Source organism: Monodelphis domestica, chromosome 5, assembly GCF_027887165.1.
Source record: "Monodelphis domestica isolate mMonDom1 chromosome 5, mMonDom1.pri, whole genome shotgun sequence".
NCBI classification, from domain to species: Eukaryota; Metazoa; Chordata; class Mammalia; order Didelphimorphia; family Didelphidae; genus Monodelphis; species Monodelphis domestica.
The window spans coordinates 178,757,526-178,779,976 of NC_077231.1; the positions used below are offsets into that span (position 1 = coordinate 178,757,526).

At 36.6% G+C, this 22,451-nt stretch overlaps 1 long non-coding RNA gene across 3 annotated transcripts in view; it reads left to right on the forward strand.

The window, feature by feature from the left end:
• LOC103096597 (uncharacterized) overlaps positions 1-18,782 on the forward strand; it is a 57,306-nt gene extending 38,524 nt beyond the window's left edge. For 2 of the 3 annotated variants that reach the window (XR_008912258.1, XR_008912259.1), the window contains one exon: positions 18,367-18,782. This is a non-coding gene — a long non-coding RNA (uncharacterized LOC103096597). Of the gene's footprint in view, positions 1-18,015; positions 18,260-18,366 lie in introns of those variants that run through there. The other variant, XR_008912260.1, reaches the window with a different exon arrangement.
• Positions 18,783-22,451: the final 3,669 nt, after the last annotated feature.

A 22,451-nucleotide genomic window follows, 5' to 3' on the forward strand; every position in this document is an offset into this window, starting at 1 on the left:
CTCAGAAAGAGAAGAGCCTACAGGGGAGTGGGTAAGGAAGAAGGAAGATTGGAAAAAAGGAGATGGAAGAAGATCCCACTGATGAATGCTCCTCTGGGTGAAGGGTGATGAGGAGTTTATACTGATAAGGTATGGAAAATTTAGAGAATAAAAAGCCTAGTTGTCCTAGGAGAGGGGAAGGTAGAATTGGTGAAAATTGGTACCAGAAGAAGTGAGAGAGCATGGATACAGTGAAGAGATTTCTAGGTAAATGTAGAAAAAAAAGTCGAGATTATTCATCAGTGGGGGTGAGGAAAGATGCCCTATTATAGTGCAGAGTCTTCTCTGATACCTGAAATAATCAGTATTCTGAGAGTGAGGCACAACAGAAAAGGGAAATCCATTGGATAAGCCCTACCGAAAGTGCCTAGAGAGCAAAGCTTAGAATAGATATCTTGGAAGCTTTGGTTGTATGTTGTTCTCCATTAATATTGCCAATTATTAATATGATCTACAATACATTTAGGCTATGCATATCAGGTTGACTCAACTATTCTGTCCTGTATAAAATGAATTTTGTTGTTATTGTTGTTCAGTTGTGTCTAATGGGGTCTTCATGACCCTGTTTAGAATTTTCTTGGCAAAGATACTGAATTAGGGTATGATGGGCAATCTATGTGGCCCAGTGATTTGAGAATCAATCATAGAGACATGAGATCTTGGATTCAAATCTGACCTCAAATACTTCCTAGCTATGTGACTTAAACACCATTTCCTAGTCCTTAGTGTTCTTCTGTCTTGGAATTAATACTCAGTATTGATTCTAAAATGGAAGGTAAGAGTTTTTAAAAAATGATATTGGAGTGATTTGCCATTTCCTGTTCCATGTCTTTTATAGGTGAAGGAACTGACTCAAACAGGGATAAGTGACTTGCCCTGGGTCACACAGCTAGCAAGTATCTGAGGCCACATTTGAACTCAGGTCTTCTTGATTCCCGACCTGGTGCTCTAACCATTGTGCTACTTAACTGCCCCACAAAATGAACTTTGGACATTTGCAAATGACTGCACCCAACTTGAATATAATTAAAATGAAAATTCAGAAGAAAACATTTTAGGCAAATGATAGAATTGGATCCCCCCCCCCCCCCCAGGAGTTAAAACTTAAGTCACTTTTGAAATTTTCCTTTTTAAGCTCTAAGTTTAAAAAAGATGTGTTTTGTTTTTTTTTGTCTAATAGATAATTTTATTAATGTAATGAACCCTTGGTGTAGAAACTCCCTCTAGTGATTCATATGGGCAATTTATCTGGAATTGCCAATCTGGGAAAGTTCCCTGGGAGGACTGAGAAATTAACTTGTTATGGTCACAGGTCCAGTATATGTCAGAGGTGAGATTTGAACTTGGGTCTTTCTGACTTCAAAGTCAGTTGTTTCTTTAGACTGAAAGCTCTCGATTAAAGTATCAAATCAGACTTCACCTCACACCCCTTGCCCTTCCTTAAGTCTCTTGTTATTTGTAATCTTATTTGAAAATAAAAGATTTTGGTTTACTCTTCTGGGATTTGCATAGGGATAGTAAGTGGGTGAGTATAGATGAAAAGTGCTTCTTGAACCCCACTTTCTTCATGTATATTCAAAATCCAGGAATTCTATTCATAAGCAAAGTCACAAACATCTAGTTCCTACTTCTGTTCTAATCTTTCACATTCCAAAAGGGTTGCTCTAAAAGCAAGAAAGTTTTTCTTTATTGTAATATTTATTACATAATCCATCATTTTGCTTGTCCCATGGGGAAAGTAGAGCATAACTTGTTGAATAAATGAGGTTTAATCCATTTGCTATTAGTTGTTCTACTTCACAATAGTTTCTAAGGAAGATGGCTGATATTGATCATATTTGGTTTACAACCAAATTATGTTAATCCACAACTTTAATTGAATTTATTGTTCAGTCTGTTAACTATTTTATTTGTTTTTTTATTGATACTAGGAGTCCCTTTTGTGCCCATGCTCTAGTCCCAGTACTATCAGAGAAGCTTTACCTGCTCTTTTTCCCCCAACCCATATGATTCGTTTCTCCTTAGGAAGCTTGGTTCCCTTCTGCTCCTGAGAGGCTCACCATCTTGGGTGCAGAATTTAACACTGCCTCTCAATCAGTTTTAGCCCTTTTTCTCAAAATTTGTACATTCCCATTTTCCTCCAGTCCAGTCTCTCTACAAGCTACATATGCCACCATGCCTGGCTTACTCCAAACAAAATGGCACCCTGTCAAATGACTTAGGACTTGAATGTTTTCAGAAAGTTTAGTTCTTTTTGTGTGTTAAACTTCACTAACTCAGGTTGGAATATAATGAGGATTTGAGACAGTGAGTGAAAGGATATGAGAAATTACTATATCCAACCCTCCCTCTTATTAATGGAAGTCTTAAGACTAGCCAAAGTTGTTGAAAGTGGTAAAATCATTTGTCTGGCACCCAAATGCCATCTCCAGATGACAGTCTATTTTATGCCTCAGTGACTGAAAAGGTTGATTCAATTAAAACCAAACCTTAATGGGTACTCAAAACTGAATTATCTTTGAGGAGACTCTAGAAAAAAAAAGATAAAAAGTTAAGCTATATTTTCTATGACACAGACTACCCATTTTTTATAAAAAATTTTCTATTTTATAAAAAAAAATTTTAAAGAGGAATATCCCTTATATTTTAGAGTAAAACGGGGGTCACTTTTTTCTAGGCTAAGTGGTTAATTAATAACAGACATGTGCTTTAAAACACTCACCCTATTCTCTAATGAAGAATAAGAGGTCTCAGAAAGCTCTTTCTATTCCTGGCAATTTTGTCACTGTGGAGATAAACAACTAAGGTAGCTAATATAAATCACTCTTGAGGAGATAAACTGCCTGACCTTTTAGGGAACCAGTTGTATTTATATAACACCCAGTCCCTAAGATCTCAAATCATTCTTAAAACTAAATTACTTAACTCAGAACCATGACAGAATCTCTGGAAGGTAGGAAATTGCTATTATTATCCCCATTTTCCAGTTGAAGAAACAGAGGCAAAGAGTTGTAGAAATATTAGACACACTACAAATCAGAACAAATCTAGAAAGAGGATTCAAGTTCTCTCCACCACAAATACTGGCCATTTCCCTTTAATCAAACCTCCGCTTCATGCTCTTTGGGGCAAGAAGAGCAGATATTTCAGAAAATCAACTATTTATCTAGCTAGGCTTCTATTATAGGAAAAAAGTTTATTTTTCCAGGAGCATCTATAATAATAATAATACGAGTAGTAAAAGACACTCCAGTAGGGTTTGCTATTGTTTGATCAACTCAATTGATTAAATAGACCATAGCATTAGTGAAATCAAGTTCATGGATGTGATCACTTTTTAGTCTAATTTCATATGAAAAAAATCCATTTCATCTCAGTTTCTACAAACTAGTTATATTGCAACAACATAGCTGAAAACAATTCTATCATCATTTCAGGGAAAGAACTCAGAGAGGATATACCCTGCGGATGAACTAGCCTCTTTATTTCTGTAGGCATCAAAAGTTTCAGTTCTAGCTTAACCACTTGTTAGAGTGACCCCAAGCAAGTAATGCAATGTCTTTGATTCTTGATGTCCTCATCTATGCAAATAGGAGATATGAATGACTACTCTATTTTATAGTTATTGTGAAGATCAGAGAAAATAATGTATGTGAAAATACTTTGAAAACTCTAATGCAGGATATATCTGGATTTCAGTGATGAAATTAATTACCAAAGTAACTTTGGAAAAAATGAAAACAATAGTCTGGATGATGGATCAGTTCTCTGGCAATCAGGGACCAGTAGAGTGGTCTTTAAGAACCAAAAGGAAGAAGCAGCATCATGAAGCAGATAAAATGAGGGGAAGTGGCAGTCAGGAAAACCTGGGTTCAAATTAACTTCTGCATTACCTAGATGTGTGACCTCAGGAAATTAATTAAAACTTTCTCTGTCTCAATTCCCTTATCTATAAGATTAAGACAGTAATACCTGTAATACCTACCACAAGGATTAGTGTGAACCTCAAAGGTGATGATGTATGTTAAAAAAAAAAAAACTCTGAAGGGGATGAAGTTACAAGTTTGTCAGAGGCATCTTACCCTTTCATGTGTCTGGGAATCTTAAATGTTACCTCGAACAGAGCTTCTGGATAGAATCTTAAACTAGCTCTGAACAAAGCAAAGAATCTGGATAAATAGAGAAAACTCCAGCTTTGTATACAAGATGCAAAAATACCTCAGATATTTTGAAACATGAACATACTTGAAGTTTTCACTTGTCATTTTCCGTTTTGTATCATACAGATTCAAGCTTTATGGGTTCCAACAATTTCAGTATCAGGTAGATGAGAGGGGGGTGTGGATGTTTGAGTGCCTCTTTCTGGGGTTTGGATAAACACAAGGCATAGCATCATTCGAGGTGGGACATTAATATATTTTGTAGTTATTCCCAGCATACTGAATCAGTGACCCTTTTCAGCCTTCTCAGTTAACAACCATGAGAGCAAGGGGAGGAGAGAATATAGAGGGTACTAGAGTCCATCCATCCATCAGTCAATAAGCATTTATTTAGTGTCAGGCACTGTGCTAGTAACTGAGAATAAAAGCCATAAAACATGAAGTAGTCAACTCATCTCAAGCAGTTTCTTAAATTAGAGGAAGTAAGATGTATACATATATGGTCTAATCAAGTCAGGAAACATTATTAAGCACTAAGAGCTCTTTGGTTAGGAATACAAAGAAAGGTAAAAAAGAGTCCTTGCCCTCAAGGAGTTCACAATCTGATGGAAGAGACAACCTATAAACAAATATATACCAGTAAGATATATGTTAGACAAACCAGGGGCAGCGAGATGGCACAGTGGATAAAGCACTGAACTTTGAATAAGGAAGACTCATCTATCTAGATGAGTTCAAATTCAGCCTCTGATATTAGCTCTGTGACCCTGGGTAAGTCATTTAACCCTGTTTACTTCAGTTTCTTCCTCTATAAAGCGAGTTGAAGAAGGAAATGGCAAAACACTCTAGTATCATTGCCAAGAAAACCCCAAATGGAATCACAAATAGTTGGTCACAACTAAAACAATTTGAATACCAGCAAAGATAAATTGGGGATCATCTCAGAGACAATGCCCTAACTTTAAGGATGCCCAGAGAAGACTTTTTGCAGATGCTGAAATTTTAGCAGAGAATCGAAGAGAGGTCTGTAGAGACTTTAATATTAGTACACAAAGAAGAAAGAATAAATCTAAGTAGAACCAAATGAGCTTTGCAGTACATGTCTCAGACTACAATCCACAGTCATATGACCAATGGATATTGCAAGTTTCTGATGACATTAAAGGCTCAGTTTGAAAGCAAATAATTTTCCAGGGCAGTCAGGGTATTATAGAAACAATTGCACAATACCATGGTGGAGAATCCCATGTTGACTTCACCTGCAAATCCACACTTGCTAGTATGCCAGACTAAAGGAGGCTTTTTACCTCTGCCACCTATTAACTCTCCAAGGGACTCAGTTGTTCTTTCCTTCCCTCAATTTCATACTTCCCTTTCCACAGAATGAAAATATTAAAAGAATAAAGAAATCAATGGTTCTCAGGGACCACCAGGAAAAGAAAAGTCATCAACATTCCACTGGGAAAGCAGCAAGAAGCTGTCTCCAATCATAGTCTGTGAATAGCTCAGCATGACTCTCCTATTAAAAATTAATCAAGGAAATAAGGCCCTATGATATAAAATAGCAAAAGAAAATTAGACATCTTCCTAGGGGAGAGTATGCAAGTCATAAAAAAATTGAAACATAAAACTGTTCATTTACAAATATAATTTACAAATATAAAAGTGTCAGTGATTCATCCCTTTGGCAATTCCATAAGTCCTAAGAGAATTAAGAAATCTCCTTAGCCTATACCTTCTTTATATAACTATGGGGCAGAGTGGGTGCTCCTTTAGAGTGATAAATTGTCATTGCTAGCTATACTCAACTCTTGCTAATTCAAGGACTGAACTGTCAGTTGATGATTTTTCAAGTACTTTTTATCTTTTCCCTCCAGATTACAAATTGGAGTACTACAGGTAAAACTTAACTCATGGTGGCCTTTGTAGGGTAAGATTCTTCCAAATTATTGTTTCCTGTCTTTTGACAGAGAGATCAGATGGTTAAGAGTTATGTCACTCAGTCTTTTCCAGATTGGTTACAAAACAAGTTCCTTCCACTCTGAAAAAACAGCAAAATGTGACAAGTTCAATTAAAAATAGATCAGTGTCTTCCTGTCAGTTTAACACTTATTTACTATCATAATCATTCTTATATATAAATTCAGAAATAAACTGAAGCTTTGTTTTCCCATATAACCAGAAGTATGTCAGTAAATGTTGAAATTTTGCAACCAACTCTCAGAAACAAAACAACAACAAAAGTATGAATGAACAGCCAGATAGAGTGATTGATAGAGCACTGGACTTGGGATCTTAAAAACCAGAGTCCAAATCTAGTACTGGATACAGCCCAGTTGTGTGACTCTGGACAAGTTGCTTAACCTCTGTTGGCTCCCACCTTCCCCATCTGTAAGGATAATAATAGCACCTACTTTCCAGGCAAACAGAGGTGGTGAGGATTAAATGAGATAATATTTTTAAATACTTCATAAAACTTAAAATATTACAAAGTGCTAACTACTAATTATTATTAATGGCCCTTGGAAACTGGATGGATATGATGGATGAATGATAAGGAAGGGTCAAGAATGACTCTGAGGTTTTAAAAATGGATGACCAGGAGAAGGGATGAGTTTTAGGGGAGAGGGAGAAAAAGAGTAAGGGGGAATGGAAGAAGGAGATGGGGAAGGGGAGGAGAAAGGGGGCAGGAGGAAGGAGAGAGGGGGATGGAAAGAGAGAGAGAGAGAGAGGGAGGGGTGGGGGAGTGAGAGAGGGAGAGAGGAAGAAAAAGAGAGAGACTTCCTGCATATGAAATCCTGTTTTTCTGGAAATAAAAACTCAGACTCTATAGACATAGCCAGCTGCTAGCTAGAGCTATTTGGGCAGAAATAAAGTACTTGAAGGAAATCAGGTAAACTTTATTGATTGATTGATTGATTTTTGCCCCAGCCCCTCTTTCTTGTAGAACCTCTTAGGTCTTGGGATAACTCATCCTTCCCTGCCTCTGGGTAGGTGATTCAACTGCCACCCTCCCTCAGTTACATGCTTGTCCCTCTTGTTAACCCTCTTAACACTACAAAATGCTCAATGAACTGGACTCCACAAGCTAAGAGAATTGAACTTGTTTTGGTGGACCCTAGAAAGCAAGACTAGAAATGATGAGCAGACTTTTCAGAGAGCTCAGTTTTTAGTCCTCTGTAACAAAAAGCTTCCCAAGCATAAGAATAATCCCCCAGTGGAAAGGGCAGGGGATTACTTCAGGTTAACTTTATTTTACTATGTGGTAGGCACTGTGCTAGGGATACAAAGAAAGACAAAAAATCCTTGCCTCTAGGAGCTCACAATCATTAGAGGGAGACAGCAAGCAAACATATATATACAAACTAGTTATAAACTGGATAAATAAGAAATCACGGAAAGTCCTAGAATTAAGAGGGCTTGAGAAAGGCTTCCAGTAGAATCTGAGATTTTAGCTGAGATCTGAAAGAATCCAAAAAGAAGAAATGAGGAGGGTAGAGCATTCCAGGCATGGGAGAAAGCCAGAGAAAATGCCAGGAGGTAAGAAACAGTGTCTTGTTTGGATATTTGGAATCAAAACATCTGGTTTGAGTTCTGGCACTGCTACCCATTAGTAACGCTACCTTTAACTTTTTTAGGTTTCTACCTGTGGCCATTAAAACATTTTTGATTCTTAAGTTTCCTCATCTGAAAAATGAAGAAGTTGGATTAGATGCTCATAGAAAAATAAATTTAGCCCTGGAGTGATTTAGAATTTATCTAGTCCAATGCCCTCATTTTTACAGATAAAGATTAGATAGTAAACTCTTCCATTAGAATCAATGCTCCTCCATTAGACAGCAAGCTTCTTGAGTATAAAAATGGTCTTTTGCCCCTTTTTATATCCCTATTTCTTTGAACAGTGCCTAGCCCACAGTAAGTCCTTAATAAATGTTTATTGATTATTAATGAGGAAAGTAACTCCCAGAAAAGTTGAGTAAATTGCTCAAGGTCTCAAGGTAGTAAGCAGTGGAATTGAGATTCAAACTCAAGTCCTTTGACTACAACAAGGTCTCTTGATATAAAAAGTGTCTTCCAAGTTTTAGGAAGCCTTCCCTGATTACTGCAGCCCACAGGTTCTTTTCTTTCTCTGAGGGAACTATAAGACGACCACAATCTAAGGATCATGGGATCTTACAGGTGGAAAGGATCATAAAAGTCATCTATTTTAGCTTCTCACACAATACAGGAATTCTATCTGCAGCATTACCACTAAGTAGTCATACAGTCTGTGTTTAAATACTTGTAGAGTCAAGGAATTTACTAACCCCCAAAAAAGCTGCTGCCATTTTTGGACAATTCTAATAAGTACCATAACTAGGAAGAGTGATTAGAGCTGCGTCCAAGGGTACTGTGGATATTTTAATTTTAATTAAAAAATCCTTTTGAAGGGTACTAATTCCTTGTCTTTCAGCAGGTTGGAAAAATTGAATAAACATCATAATTAGTTAAAATAGGAAGCTCCCAAGTGACAGGCTTCCTTCTTCAGTCGCCATGCTTCAGGTATCAAAGGGAGGATTGACTCAGACCAGTAGCCAATTCATGCAAGTTCAATTATATGATTAAATGAGGTATTCATAGGTGATCTACAGTTTACATAAGACTGTGGTATAGAAAGAATATTTTAAAAGGATACTCCGACACTTAACTTAGGTAGATGCCTCATCTTCATTTGGAAACATCACTGCTCAGAAAGCCAGGGGGTGGTAACTTGTGCCATCCTAGGCTATGTGCCAAGTTCAAAGGGCCCCAGCTTGACAAAAATGAACCTTTTATGCCCGTATGTGGGTTGGTATCTAGGAAGTTATTTCAAGGGAAACATGACATAAGTCTTAGCACCAATGACAGTCAAATTCTAGAAATGGCTTTGTGACCTTTCAGGGAAAAATTAGTCTACCTTGCATGGGGAAAGAGGTAGGATAGTCCTTCCACCATACCAGCCAAGTTCTTCTTCAGTCTAATCCATACCTGCTCCTGAAGGTGTCTAGTTTCTCTTGGCTCCCTTTTCTCTCAACACACATGGGACCTTCTATCAATAGGTCTAAACATTTCCCCTTAAGGTTCCTACACTTTAGGGTTTTGTGATACTTACCCCAAGCTCCAGAGTTACTAGCCATGACTTGCACTTTAATTATTAGAAAGTTCTGATCTTAGATTTAACTTCCTATAATATCATTTCATTGATCTTAGGGTTTTTTTTCCAAATCAAAAGAGAATAAGTTTAATCCTTTCATTGCTCATTTAGAATGGATCATATACTGTCATGCATTGTTAATTTTTCCATAAGTTTGTCTTTTCCCATAATTAGACTATTTACTCCTTAAATGTAAGATCTTTGTGAGTAGGGATTGTTTTCATTCATTGTATTTGTATCCCTGGTGAGTGGCATAGTGTTCACAGGAACTTAGAAGGCAATTAGTTCATTGAGTGCTTAGAGGTGTCACATTTCTTCTGTATCCCTCTACATTGTCTAAAATAACAATAAATATATACTAGGCACTCAATAAATATTTAGTCACTAACTGAAATGGAGAAAAGAAAGGAGAAAAAAGAAAGACATACACAAATAGGAAGAGGGGACCCAGATGCAAAGAAAAGAAGAGGCACCAAGAAGCTGAAAGGGTGGTAGAATATGAGCCAGATGATCAGATTTCAAGTAGTTTCTTTAGCTCCCTGAGGTTCATTGCTGTTGTCATGCATGACTATCCATTGGGGTCCAAGTGTCCATTCCTGTTGCTTCCTGAAATATTGATGAACTGATTAACCACTGTCCACAATTGAGATAGTAGCCACTGAGCCAAGAGCCAGATATGGACTAGAGATCACATCCTCCCCCTCTTCTAGTTCCTTCAAAGCTGCTTTATAAACATAACAATGTGACCTTTCATGATTTCTACCCATTGCTCTTATTCTTCCTTCTGAGGCCAAGAAGACAAAGATAAAATCTCTTCTGGATAACACCTTTTCAGATACTTGGAGACAGCTATCATCCCACTAAGTTTTCTCTTGTCCTAACTAAAAATTCCCATTTTTTTTCAGTCAATTATCACATTGTATGATCTTAAGATTCTTCATTATGCTCTAGATACTCTTTGGTATAAAGATAAGATCTGATACTGGATCTATAATTTCCATGGTATTGGGAGCTCCAATGATTGAGAGCTAGAAGGAACCTCAGAGACCATTAAGTGCAGCCCCTTGTTTTAAAATTAAGGAGAGGAGGGCAGGGAGAGATTAAGTGATTTGCTCATAACTAGTATGTAAAGCAGGACTTGAATTCAGTCATTTATATATATGTGCATATATATTTATATTTATACATATAGAACACATATACATCTCATTCAGGTCAGCACCTTTTTTTGCAACTTAACATGTTGGAGAGTGGCCAAGAGGAATGGTATTAAACTCAAATAGAAACATGGTCACTAATCTAAAAATCCATTAAGGAACTTTAGGAATTCTTATCTAAGGAATCCACTAAGGATCTTTGAGAATGGCATATTGACTTAGTTTCAAAATGTAATATGTGTTTATTATATTTTTATTTATTTGGTTAACACTTCCCAATTGAAATTTAATCATGATGGTTCAGTAGTGTTGTAGTTGGTTTTAATACCCTAGCCTAGAGCATTTGGCAGTTAAGTGACTTGCCCAGTCAGTATGAATCAGGAGGCAAGACTCTGACTTGAATTTAGGGCTTTCTGGCTCCTCTCTATTACACTCTCCCATTCTGGCTAAACAAAGAATTTCTTAAAATGCTGTGAGTGAAACTGAGCACAATACTCTAGTGGTGATCTGATTAAGGAGAGTGCAACAGCATTATTCCTCCCTTCTCTCCAACACATGAATTTATTATGAAGCCCAAGATTGCATTTATTTCCTTAGCCACCATGTTACATTGGTGACTCACATTGATCTCACCCCCTGTTAAAACTCCCTAAATGGAAAAACAGAGTTTGATTTTCAGTTATAAGAATGCTGAGCTTGTTGCCCTACGTGTGACTATCCATTTATATTGTTAGCAAGCCTAGCCTTTGGTGACATAATGACTAAGCTGGCTCCAGACTGAACAATTACATCAATAAACTGGCTGTTTTGTATACATAAAATGCTAAACAAATGGTTTAGCAGATTTCTTTGTGTTTGCTTTGCATAGTATAGACACAGCCTTAGGGATCTGACTATTATTCATTTCTGATGGAAAACTTTGGCTCCGTTAACAATTTGCCTTCAGGAATTCTTATTGGAATCTTCTATCTGAAAAATAGAAATAGAAATATTTCTTCTATACACTGTGGATTCTTTTGAAATTAATTAATGGAAGTAGAATATTTTAAAATTTGAAATAAATATAAATCACATTTCTATAGCATTTTATAGTTTGCAACATTTTCCCCCATAACAAATCTGTAAGGCATGTAGTAGAAAAACAAAAAATTGGTGGAGACCAGATCTATGACTTCATTCAGTAAGGCAGGAAACTCCTTCTACCTGTACAGGGTGACAATTACTCTTCAGTTTTTTCCCTTGGAGAGTTGCCCAGGGTGGGACTTGGAGATTAAGTGACTTGTTTAGCACCACAAATCCATGTGTTTCTGGGATGGGACTTGAATTCAGGTCTTCCTGTTTCTCTAAGCATTATGTTATGTTGCCCCTCTTCAGTGAAGACATTTTTAATCTTTTTTATAGAGGAGGAAACCGAAGCTCAGAAAAAGAAAGTGAATGGTACACAAGAGTGTTGTTTGGTCATTTCACTCTGAGTCTTCATGATCCTATCTGGAATTTTCTTGGCAAAGATACTGGAGTGGTTTGCCATTTTCTTCTCCAGCTCATTTTACAGATGAGGCAGCTGAGGCCAACAGAGTGAAATGATTTACCCAGGATCGCATAGTTAGGAAGTATCACCAGATTTGAAATCAGGAAGATGAGTCTTCCTGACTTCTTCTATCCACAGACAACTAATAAGTAGCCATGCCTGGGTACAAAAATACTTAAATATTGGCTACAACTCCACATGGTTCTGTGAATTACACCATATTGCCACAGAAATAGATGAAATCTCATTTGAAAAGGATAAACAGAGAAGCAAAAATGTAAACCTTGTAAATATAACCTTAGGAAATAGCCACACATAGAGGAAGAGTAAAAAGGGAAGAATCAGTACAAGAGATCAAGAAGGCAGTAGTCAGATATGGAGAAAGACCATCATAATGCAGTGTGAAAAGAAAATTAGACTCTCTTGGTTAATTTTTAATGTAGTTAATCAGCAACCATTAATTTAATCAAATCAAGAACTTAAAGTATCCCGACTTAACACTTAGCTAACCATTAAATAAGAGAGTTCACAAGTCACTTACCAGAGAAAGCTCATACCTCCAAAGGCCATTGCCCCATTCCTAGCAGTGCTAGACAAAATAATTTTCACTTAAGGGCTAATATTTTATAATTGGTGACCACAATATTTTGAATTCATAAATATTTTGTCAAACCAACTTTTTACCCTTACAGCAGCATTATAGAATTTAGTGGAGGAGAAAGTTTTTAAGGAAGAGCTAAAATGTGATTGGTTCCTGTGAAATGAGGGAGCAATAGGAAGTGATATAGAGAAAATTGTTTCATAAAGGCCGGCCTGAGGATTCATTCATTCATTCTGAGTTGGAGAGCCATGCTAAAGGAAAACTCTTGGAGGCAGTCACTTTTTCCTGGACTCATCCTGGGCTGAAGCCTTCTGGCTGGAGAGACTTGCTCTGGGTAATGTAAAGGATAATTTTAGAGTTGTGACCTAAACTATATTAATTATTGGTCACCATGGGATATCCCAAATAAATATCCAAGACAGCTGGAAATTTATGGTGGTTTTAATTAATATAGAGGAAAGAAATTAAGGAGAAGGGAGAGGGAAAAGGTATAGGATTTCTCCCGCCTGGCCTGTGCCAGGAGGAAGATTATAGGCTTCTAGGAAGATAAAGTTTGGAGAGTAAAGGAAGAAAGAATCAGCCTGAACTCCAAGAGGGCTCAGCTAAGATGCCTGAACCTGTATCAGCTTAAGGGCAAATTCACCGACAAACCCAGACAAATAGCCGCCACCATGCCAAGATGTCGGAAGGCTTAGCACACTGCCAACCAGAGCCACATCTCCGGGGGAAAAGCCCAAAGAGAGGAAGTGATGCGAAATATATGGATGGTTTTACATCACTTTCCTGTGTCTCATTTGTACCAATGGTAGCTTAGCTTGACTTAGGACAGCCCAGGGGTCTGTCAACTGTTTCTGCACATGTCTATTAAAGGCCATCCTCCTGAATACTTAATCCTTAAATATGGGTATAGATATTCCTGATTTTGTTAAAGAGTGTCTTCATTGTTACAATCAGGAGATAGCTAAATCCAGTCTTCACAGTAAGTGACTCGGGTTGAAGGAAGACCCTTGCGTTGGTGAATTTCTGGCTGAAGACTCCACTGGGACTTCCACATGGAGATCAGGACTTGAGGGATCCCTTGCCTGGTGATGAGCTGGACTTCACTGGATCAGCTCTTAGGGTGGTAGGCTAGACAATTTTCTACCTCCTTCCTACATTTCCCACTTTAATATCTCTACCGTGTTGTATATAAAAGCTGCTAATAGTCGTTTTGACTTAAAGGCTAATATTTTATAATTGGTGACCATAATCTTCTTTTTAACTCATAAATATTTTGTCAAACCAATTTTTTACCCTTATAGCAGCATTATGGAATTTAGTGGAGGAGAAAGTTTTCAAGGAAGAGATAAAATTAATTGTGTAAATTACAATAGAAAGGTAAAAAAATAGAAGAAATTTTAAAAAGTTATTAGATTTGGAGATTGGGAAGTCACTGTTGAGCTTTAAGGATACAGTTTTAGGGACAAATAGGTGGGTCAGTGGGTAGTGTGAGATTTTAAATGGTTGAGGTCTTAAACTGTAGTGGTTAAAATAGTGGAAGATATAAATTGTGATAGATATAAGAGAGGGTGAGTAAGTTTGATCGCAGAAATATGTTTCACTACAGTGTCTTGGGTTTAAAATCAAATATAAGGTGGTCGCCAGGGAAATATTCCCAATTATTCAAATACCCAAGTCAATTGGGTTTTATAGAGATTTTAATTAACAATACAATGAGTAATCAAAGAAAGAGAGAGAGAGTAAAAAAAGGAATAAGTATGAAGGGCCTCAAAGCCAATATGGCCTAGACCTGAGTCTTAAAAGAGAAATCAAGTCAGTTTTTTATAACTCACCATAAGATCTGTCTAAGTAAGGATTTCTAGTGACACCAGGCCAGCAGCATCTCAGCTGCTTTCACCAGCTCCCTCCTCCATCTGAATGTTTCAGAATCAGTCTCCTCAGAATGAGTCTTCTCAAAATGAGCTCCCTCAGAATCACCTCCTGCTCTTCTCTGAGCTCTTATTTTTAAGGGCAAAATCTCCTATGTCACCTCCCCTAAGTCCTTACATCTACCAATCACTGTAGATGTTTCTAAAGGACCGCCCATTCTTAGTCCACACCTAAGAAGGTGTGGATTTTTGAGTAATTCACACCAGGAAAGCTCTGAGTAAGTTTTCCAGTTCTTTGTTCCTTGTAAATTCACAAGTTGCTTGACCTTTATAGGTACTTAGCTTAAGAAAAGTATGGGTTTAAGTACTTTTCATTGTTCAGAAAAGAGTTTACAATTTTATCTTCCCCTAGGGCAGACCCAAGTAGGTAAAGTAGAATTCTCACATTCCTGCTTTAAGTAGAGTTCACTGCCCAAATGGGGAATGGTCTTAATACAATCTTATAAAGTAGGGTCTGGGAAATTTTAAGGTTTACAGTAGGGAGCCAGACCTGGAGATGTGAGATCCTGGATTAAAATTTGACGTTAGACCCTTCTTAGTTCTATGACCCTGGGCAAATTACCAGTTGCCTAGCTCTTACAGCTCTTTTGCTTTGAAATCAATACTCAATATTGATTCTAAAGCAGAACATATGGATTTAAAATAAAAAATAAGAGCTGGAAAGACCAACATGAACTGATGCAGAGTGAAATAAGCAGAACCAGGAAAACATTATACATGGTAACAGGAATATTGTGGAATGATCAAATGTGATAGATTTTGCTGCTAATAGCAATATAATGATCCAGAACAATTCTGAAGGACTTATGCCAAAGAAAGCGATCCAACTCCAGAGGAAGAACATTTGGAGTAAGAATGCAGATGAAAGCATATGATTTACCACTTGCTTACTTGGGTATATGAATTGGGGTTTTGGTTTTAAAAAGTATTCACTCATAAAAATAAATAATATGGAAATATATTTTGTATGATAATAGATATTTAACCCAGATTAAATTACTTGCCAGCTCTGGGATGGGGGCGGGGAGGAGAAGGAAGGGAGACAGCTTTGATCATATAACTTCAGAAAACTTATGTGGAAATTTATTACCTGTAATTAATTAAGAATGTTCTTACATTTTAAAAATTAAAAATAAAATGTAATCTAGATTTGACATCATTTGCCTGTTTAAAATGTTACCCCTTTCTAACTACATATCTCTGTAAGAGAAGATTTTCTCCATATATTTCAACTAAAACAACATATGTCAACATACTAAATACAGAAGCAGATATAAGAATCCAGCTGTCTTTTTGGTTAGACATTTAAGAAATCTCCAAAAATATGTAACCAATGGCATCCTTTTCACTAAATGTTTTTGTTTTGGAAAATATATTTTTCCTAAAAATATTATTTATTTTCACATGTAATTAGTTCATTATTTTACATTTAGATAGGCAAATATTTTTAAATTTTATGTGTTAATTTGTAATATATCAAAACCCACATAAACAAAAGCTCTTTGGTGTCCTTAGCTTAAAAAAAAAAACCTTACCTTTTATATTAGAAGCAATATTGATTTTAAGGCAAAAGATCAGTAAAGATTAGGCAGTTGGAGGTTAAGTGACTTGCCCAGGGTCACACAACTAGAAAGTGTCTGAGATCAGATTTAAACCTGGATCTCCTGTCTCTAGACTTGACCAAATGGTGTTCTTAATTTTTAAGAGTATAAATGGGCTCTAAGACTAAGAGTTTCATATTCTTGTAGGGTTTGGGTTAGATGGTTTCTAAGATTCTTTACAAGTATCAAATTTATCCACACAATAATGAAGTGTCAGAGAATGACTTCAGCGTATAAAAACAACTTTTAAAGTCCTGGATTATTAAAGGAAAGTGAGGAATTAGTTTAACAAGAAGCCTGGGCTGAGGGAGCTGGGGGATGGAGGTAAGGAGACAGGCATCAGAGATAGTGAGAGCATGAGGGAAGAAAAGAGAGTAATCTGACTCTAGTCCCTTCCCCCCCCCCATGTGTCTTGGGGGACAGGTTGCCTTATGAGAAATACACCATAGAGATGGGAACCTGTCAGTTGGGGAAGGTTCACAAAGGATGTCAAAGCAAAGTGTAGGGATATGGTTGCTATTGAGATGCTCCTCTCTACTATGTTGAAAATCTATGGCAAAATCCATCTAGATCCATTCTAGTTATTACTCTGTTACTATTTCAAGTATCTGTTTGCTGGAGAGATTCAATCTTGGCTTTCTCATGAATGGCTCTAAGAGGAAAATTAAGGGTTTTTAAAAAAATTAAGGACACCAAAGAGCTTTTGTTTATGTGGGTTTAGATCTATTAGAAATTAAATATCTTTAGGATTGCTTCACATCAAAAATGGTCACCAGCAACTTTCCTCCTTTGTCAGTGCCTTCCTTCTCGCTTTCTGGATTTTGTTTGTTATTGGCTCTGTTACTATTCCAGAAGAACTAGAAAGTTCTTGCTGTGTTTTCTGACTTGCTTGTGTTTTTTCTGGCCTTGTGACAAAGAAAAGGAAGAATCCTATTACATAGATACTTTGTACATTAGCATCACCCAACCCTTAGTTATTTTCTTTCCATTTGAAGATAATTATTTTCCCTTCCATCCAAATATCTCTCCTTCATTTTGCCTCTCATTGCCTCCCTTCTATTTATTCTTGACTTGTAGCTTGCAAACATTCCTTAAGTTTATATCTTGAAAGGTTTAGGAATAGTAAACAATAAAATGACCAACCATCTTCCAATAAGGTATCCACCTCCTGATAGACTCCAAATGCATATTGAGGCATGTTTTGGACATGGTCGATGTAATCACTGGTTTTGCTTTACTATATATATATATATATATATATATATATATATATATATATATATATATATATATATTTGTATTAGGAGTTTTGTTTTTCTTATCTTCTCAGTGGGAGTGGGGAAGGTGGGATAGAGAAGGAAGATCTTCATGAAAATAAAATAAAATTTTATTTGAAAACTATTAAATATGCCCATTCAAGATTTTCCTCAGTTTTGTAATCTAACTATAATTATTAGGCATCCTTTCTTCCTGAAAGAATTTGGAGTTATAAAATCTAATTTATATCAGATCAGAACCATTGAAAACATATTGAAAAACATGAGAAAAAGCACCAGAACATAATTTTTAAAAATAAAGTTGTTCCTCTACAAAAGCTATTTCCTAATTTGAGAAATGAATTGATGTTCTAACTCTAACAGTGACTCTTATTTCCCCACATGTAGCCAACCCTGAATGAAATATCTTAATCTTGATAAGCTTTTGATGTGATCATTAAAAATTCTGATACATTTTCCCATCAATATTTGTGTCTTCAGAACTTACTTCCCTGGTGATAAATATCCTGATGTGTGTACAAATAAAGTTTGTGCTTTCTCTCTCTTTGTAGAAAGTGGAAAATTATTGAACAACAGTGGTTATTAACTAGGGAGGTAAGCTTCATCCACCAAGATCCTTTCAGGATAATGAGGAATTTATCCAAAGTCTGCATGTTAGCTAGAGAGTTTTGCCGTAAAAGCAATGAAATTAAGATCCTGCTGTCAAGAATATGAAGAAAACTACAAGTGCCATAGAGGAGGCTGTCAACACCTTTGTCTTATTGAATACAAATGAAATCAAATAGCTATCATTGACAGTGTTGCATGTGCTTGTTTCTTTCATTGAGCATTCAATACTCATTTAAACTCTGACTGGGAGCATAGCATAGTATTAGACACATTTATAATATGCTTGCTTTTAGTTTCTTCTGCAGCTTGGGAAACATGTTCTCCTGAAATAATGATGGAACAATGACCCGCAGGAAAGAAGTGCCATAAGATCATCTTCGCCATCAAACATATTGAGTTCCTACTCTCCAGAGAGTCGCTCCTCCACAAAAGCTACTTCCTAATATTTGATATTCTACCAATAACAATGATTCCTGATTCCCAAGATGTGGTCAACCTTATTGCAAGGATGAATGAAGAGCCTAAATAGATCTTGAGTATTTCTTACTCAGAAAGTTATTTGGGACAAAGAACTGGAATTCTAACTGCCTCGATATCAAGGAGTCAGAAGAAAAGATTCAATATTTGCTTAGAGACATTCTCCTTGGGTTTTGTTAATGGGGTGGGTGGCTCATATTTTAAGATTATGAATAAAGAGTTGTTACTCTGACCTTATGAAGGAGGTTTCTAGTCATTATAACCTAGAAGACTTAAGAAGAGCTGGGATGGTCTTCAGGGAGCGATGTCCAGCAGTGACCACAAGATTGGGCAAACCCAGAAATGCAAAAGAGAAGTGGAGCAGCAGAGATACAACACCCAGTAGGGAGCAGTAAACATGATGCTTGTCCAAAGGTACCAGTTCAGCAGAGAACAGTACATAGAAGTGGACAGAGCCAAAGGGTGTACATGAGGGGGAGTAGTATAGAGTAAGGAGAGAAAGGTAGATTAGACCCTGATGAGCACAGTCCCAAGCACATAGTATGTACTATATAAATACTAAATATTATCAATATTAGCTTATTAAAAGATGGTGACATGAAAGGTCCCAAAGGAGTGTTTCTCACCCTAATAAGTTCTAAAAATAAACCAAAATAATAGAAATATCTCATTTGTTTCTTATAACAATTCTGGGAGATAGGTGCTATTATTATCCCCTTATATAGATGAGAAAACCGAGGCAAAGACTTTAAATGACAGAGTTTTTATTTGATCCTAGAGATAATAGCAAGCTACTGAGGTCTGAATGAGAGAGTGACATGGTCAAACTTGAGTTTTAGGAAAATTACTTTGACAACTAAGTAGAGGGATGGGTTACATGGTCCTATGCCTTCTTTAGTTTGTATCCTATACTTCTGTCATTCTGGATGCAGTGGCTAGAAATAAGACCTTTCTTTTGTAGCAATCCCTGGATTTTGACTTAAAATCTTGGTAGCTTGACTTAAATTTTTATCTCAATCCTTTCTTTCACAATGTGCAACCAGAAGCTGGTTCCTTTCTTTTCTGTGGCCTTGACAGGCTTTTATTAGATGGTCCTGTATCAGATTAGGTGAGTAACAGACCTCCCACAAAATGTCTGGGGTTTGCTGCTCAGGTGCTGTGCTAGTTCTGTCTCCTCTTGGGGCTCCAGAACCATCTATCTGTCTGGACACTGTGGCTTCCATCTGCTCTGGCTTGTCACCACTCTAAGGACTGGCAGGCTCCTGACACTGTCATTGTTCAGTCCTGAACTGGATAGAACAACTTGTAGCCACACATTTCTATTTGGTTTATTGTTGTTCTTTCTGGGACATTTTAAAAACTTCACTGAAGCCTTTATCAGATGAGATATGCTCCTCTGGGATCTTTTGTGTTACCATTTTCTAATAAAAGATAATATTAAAAATATCTGACATTTTATATAGCAACTACTGTGTGCTTGGGACTATGTTAAATTAACAATCTTGGGAAATGGGTTATATTATTATCTCCATTGTACAGATGAGGAAACTGAGGCAAAGAGGATAACTGACTTGTTCAGAGTAACATAACTAGTAATTTTCTGAGGTCAGATTTGAACTCAGGTTTTTCTGATTCCAGGTAGAAGGCAATATCTACTACACCCCTTAACTGCCTCTTCTAAGCCCCCTAATAACAATTTTTTTCTCAATTAAAAAGCCCTTTGTTTACATACCCCCAACCTTTTCCAATTTCTAATATCATCTCCATTTCCCCACACTCAGTTAATGAGATACTTCTTCACTGTTTATCCTAGATTTCCTCCTAAACTAAGCTCATAACTCATCTTCTACCCACTCTGCCCATTTCTCCAAAGTCTTCATCCTCAGAAATGCCCTAGATGTTTCAACTTCTGCTGTTTTGCCCACCAATCTTTCACCCTTCATATATTTCTGGTGATATATTCAGAGCAATCCTTTTCTATCTTTTTTTAATGCAATTTTAAGGCTGATAAAACTACAAAGCTGAACACAGAAGCAAGGGTGATCTGTTGTTTGTGAAAGACTTTGTTATCATAATGATGACTTGATTGAAACGTCAATCTATGGTGTCCAGAAATGGTTTTAAAAAATCAAAATAAGGAATTTTAACAAGATGAAAAAATATAAAAGGGAGAAGAAAAAGCAAGGAGAAGAAAGTTGTCAGTTGTTGTCTTGCTGAGCATGAATTAAATTAGGTGAGTGATCATTCAGGCTACTCTATTTTCTCCCTGCCCTATGGAGACCCACTTTTAGGCTTTTTCCTTGATAGTTTGAACCATGTGAACTTCTGGCAATCCCGAAATATAATAATCCAGGATGTGGGTGGGAGCAAATATATGGGTATAAGCAATTAAAAGTAATATGAATATCAATTGATTCTACTTTTTTTGTAATTTAAAAAAAAGTACAAATGCTTCTGATATTTATCTGTTTCATAATATATTAGTTTTAGAAGTAAAGTCAATATATTTAATTGTGTTTAAGAAATTTCCCACTATTCTTATGCTATTTACATTAAAAATCATAAATGAGTGTTGGATTTTATCAAAGCATATTTCTTCTTCCTTTGACATAATTTAGATTTAAAAATTTTATTATTTAAATTTTAAGATGTTGATACTGTGCTGATGTTGAAACTACTTGGTTGTAGTGAATAATTTTGTCAATGTATTATAGGATTCTCTAACGAATATTTTAGTTAGCACTTTTGAACTAAAAGAATCACAAGTCTGGACTCCCCTCCCAAATTTTTCATCTATTTTCATTAAGGAAAATTATCTGTCATTCTCCTTTTTTAATGTTCTCTGATTTTTAAAAGTAAGGCATAGTTGCTTTAGGTGTTAACTAATTTTCATCTTCCTCCCTATTTATGAATAATCAATTTAAAAGGAATTTTCATTTTGTTCTTATAAAGTTTGAAAGAATTATGCTATGAATGGATGTGGGCCATATTTAGAGCTTTGTTGGGGAGAGGGCAGGGTGCATGAAAATTCTTTGATGGCATCTCACTTCTATTTAAATTGTTAATTTCCTGTGGTACTAATTTTGGACATTTGTTTTTTAGCAGTGGTGGTGATCTTTGCTGAGCTGGAAAACGGGCAGGCAGGCCCATGTTCTTATTCCCTTCTCCCATTTTTTTTGACTGAGATATCTTTTTATGGACTGGGACTTTCTAGGCCCTCCCTTGGTCTACTACCCTCTGGAAGACTAGTTTTCCTTTGAAAATAGCCCATGATTATGTCAAATACTTACTTCACTGACCATCTAGACAGGTAATTATCCAAAAACTATTGGTAGGTTTTTTGCCCAATGTAACCTCTGTCAATATATATTCTATGTCTTGATGACTTAGCCTGAGGACCCCCAAGTTCCAGATTGATCTTAGAATGGACATTCTATCAGACTAGAATAATGCTAATTAAATTCTTCTCTTCTAATCACCATGGATAAGTACATGGTTGCGCCCCCAAACAATTACAGTCAGCAGATGGAGTCCCCTATCAGCTCTCCCTGTCCTGCGTGGCTTATTCCAGGTTCTAATAACAACCTGCATGAGGTGAGGCTGTCACCTGATTGAGAAACAATGCTACCCCTTCCCTGTGACAGCTTTTATTTCTTGGTACTGTATTTCATCCTTGCAGTCACTCAAGCAGTTCTCAAAATGATGTCTGTGTGATATGGAGCTGTTCTCTTCTGGATTCAGTCCCCTTCCCCATTTAATGACAATGTTTTTTTCTGGATTTCCCCCCTAGACAGCCTCATTTTTATTCTTCAGTTAAGGTCTTACTCTGCAAATGTCCTTGGGTTATTTACTCGTCTAATTTTATGTGTGGTAATTGGATCTTAGTGGAGGTCGCAGAAGG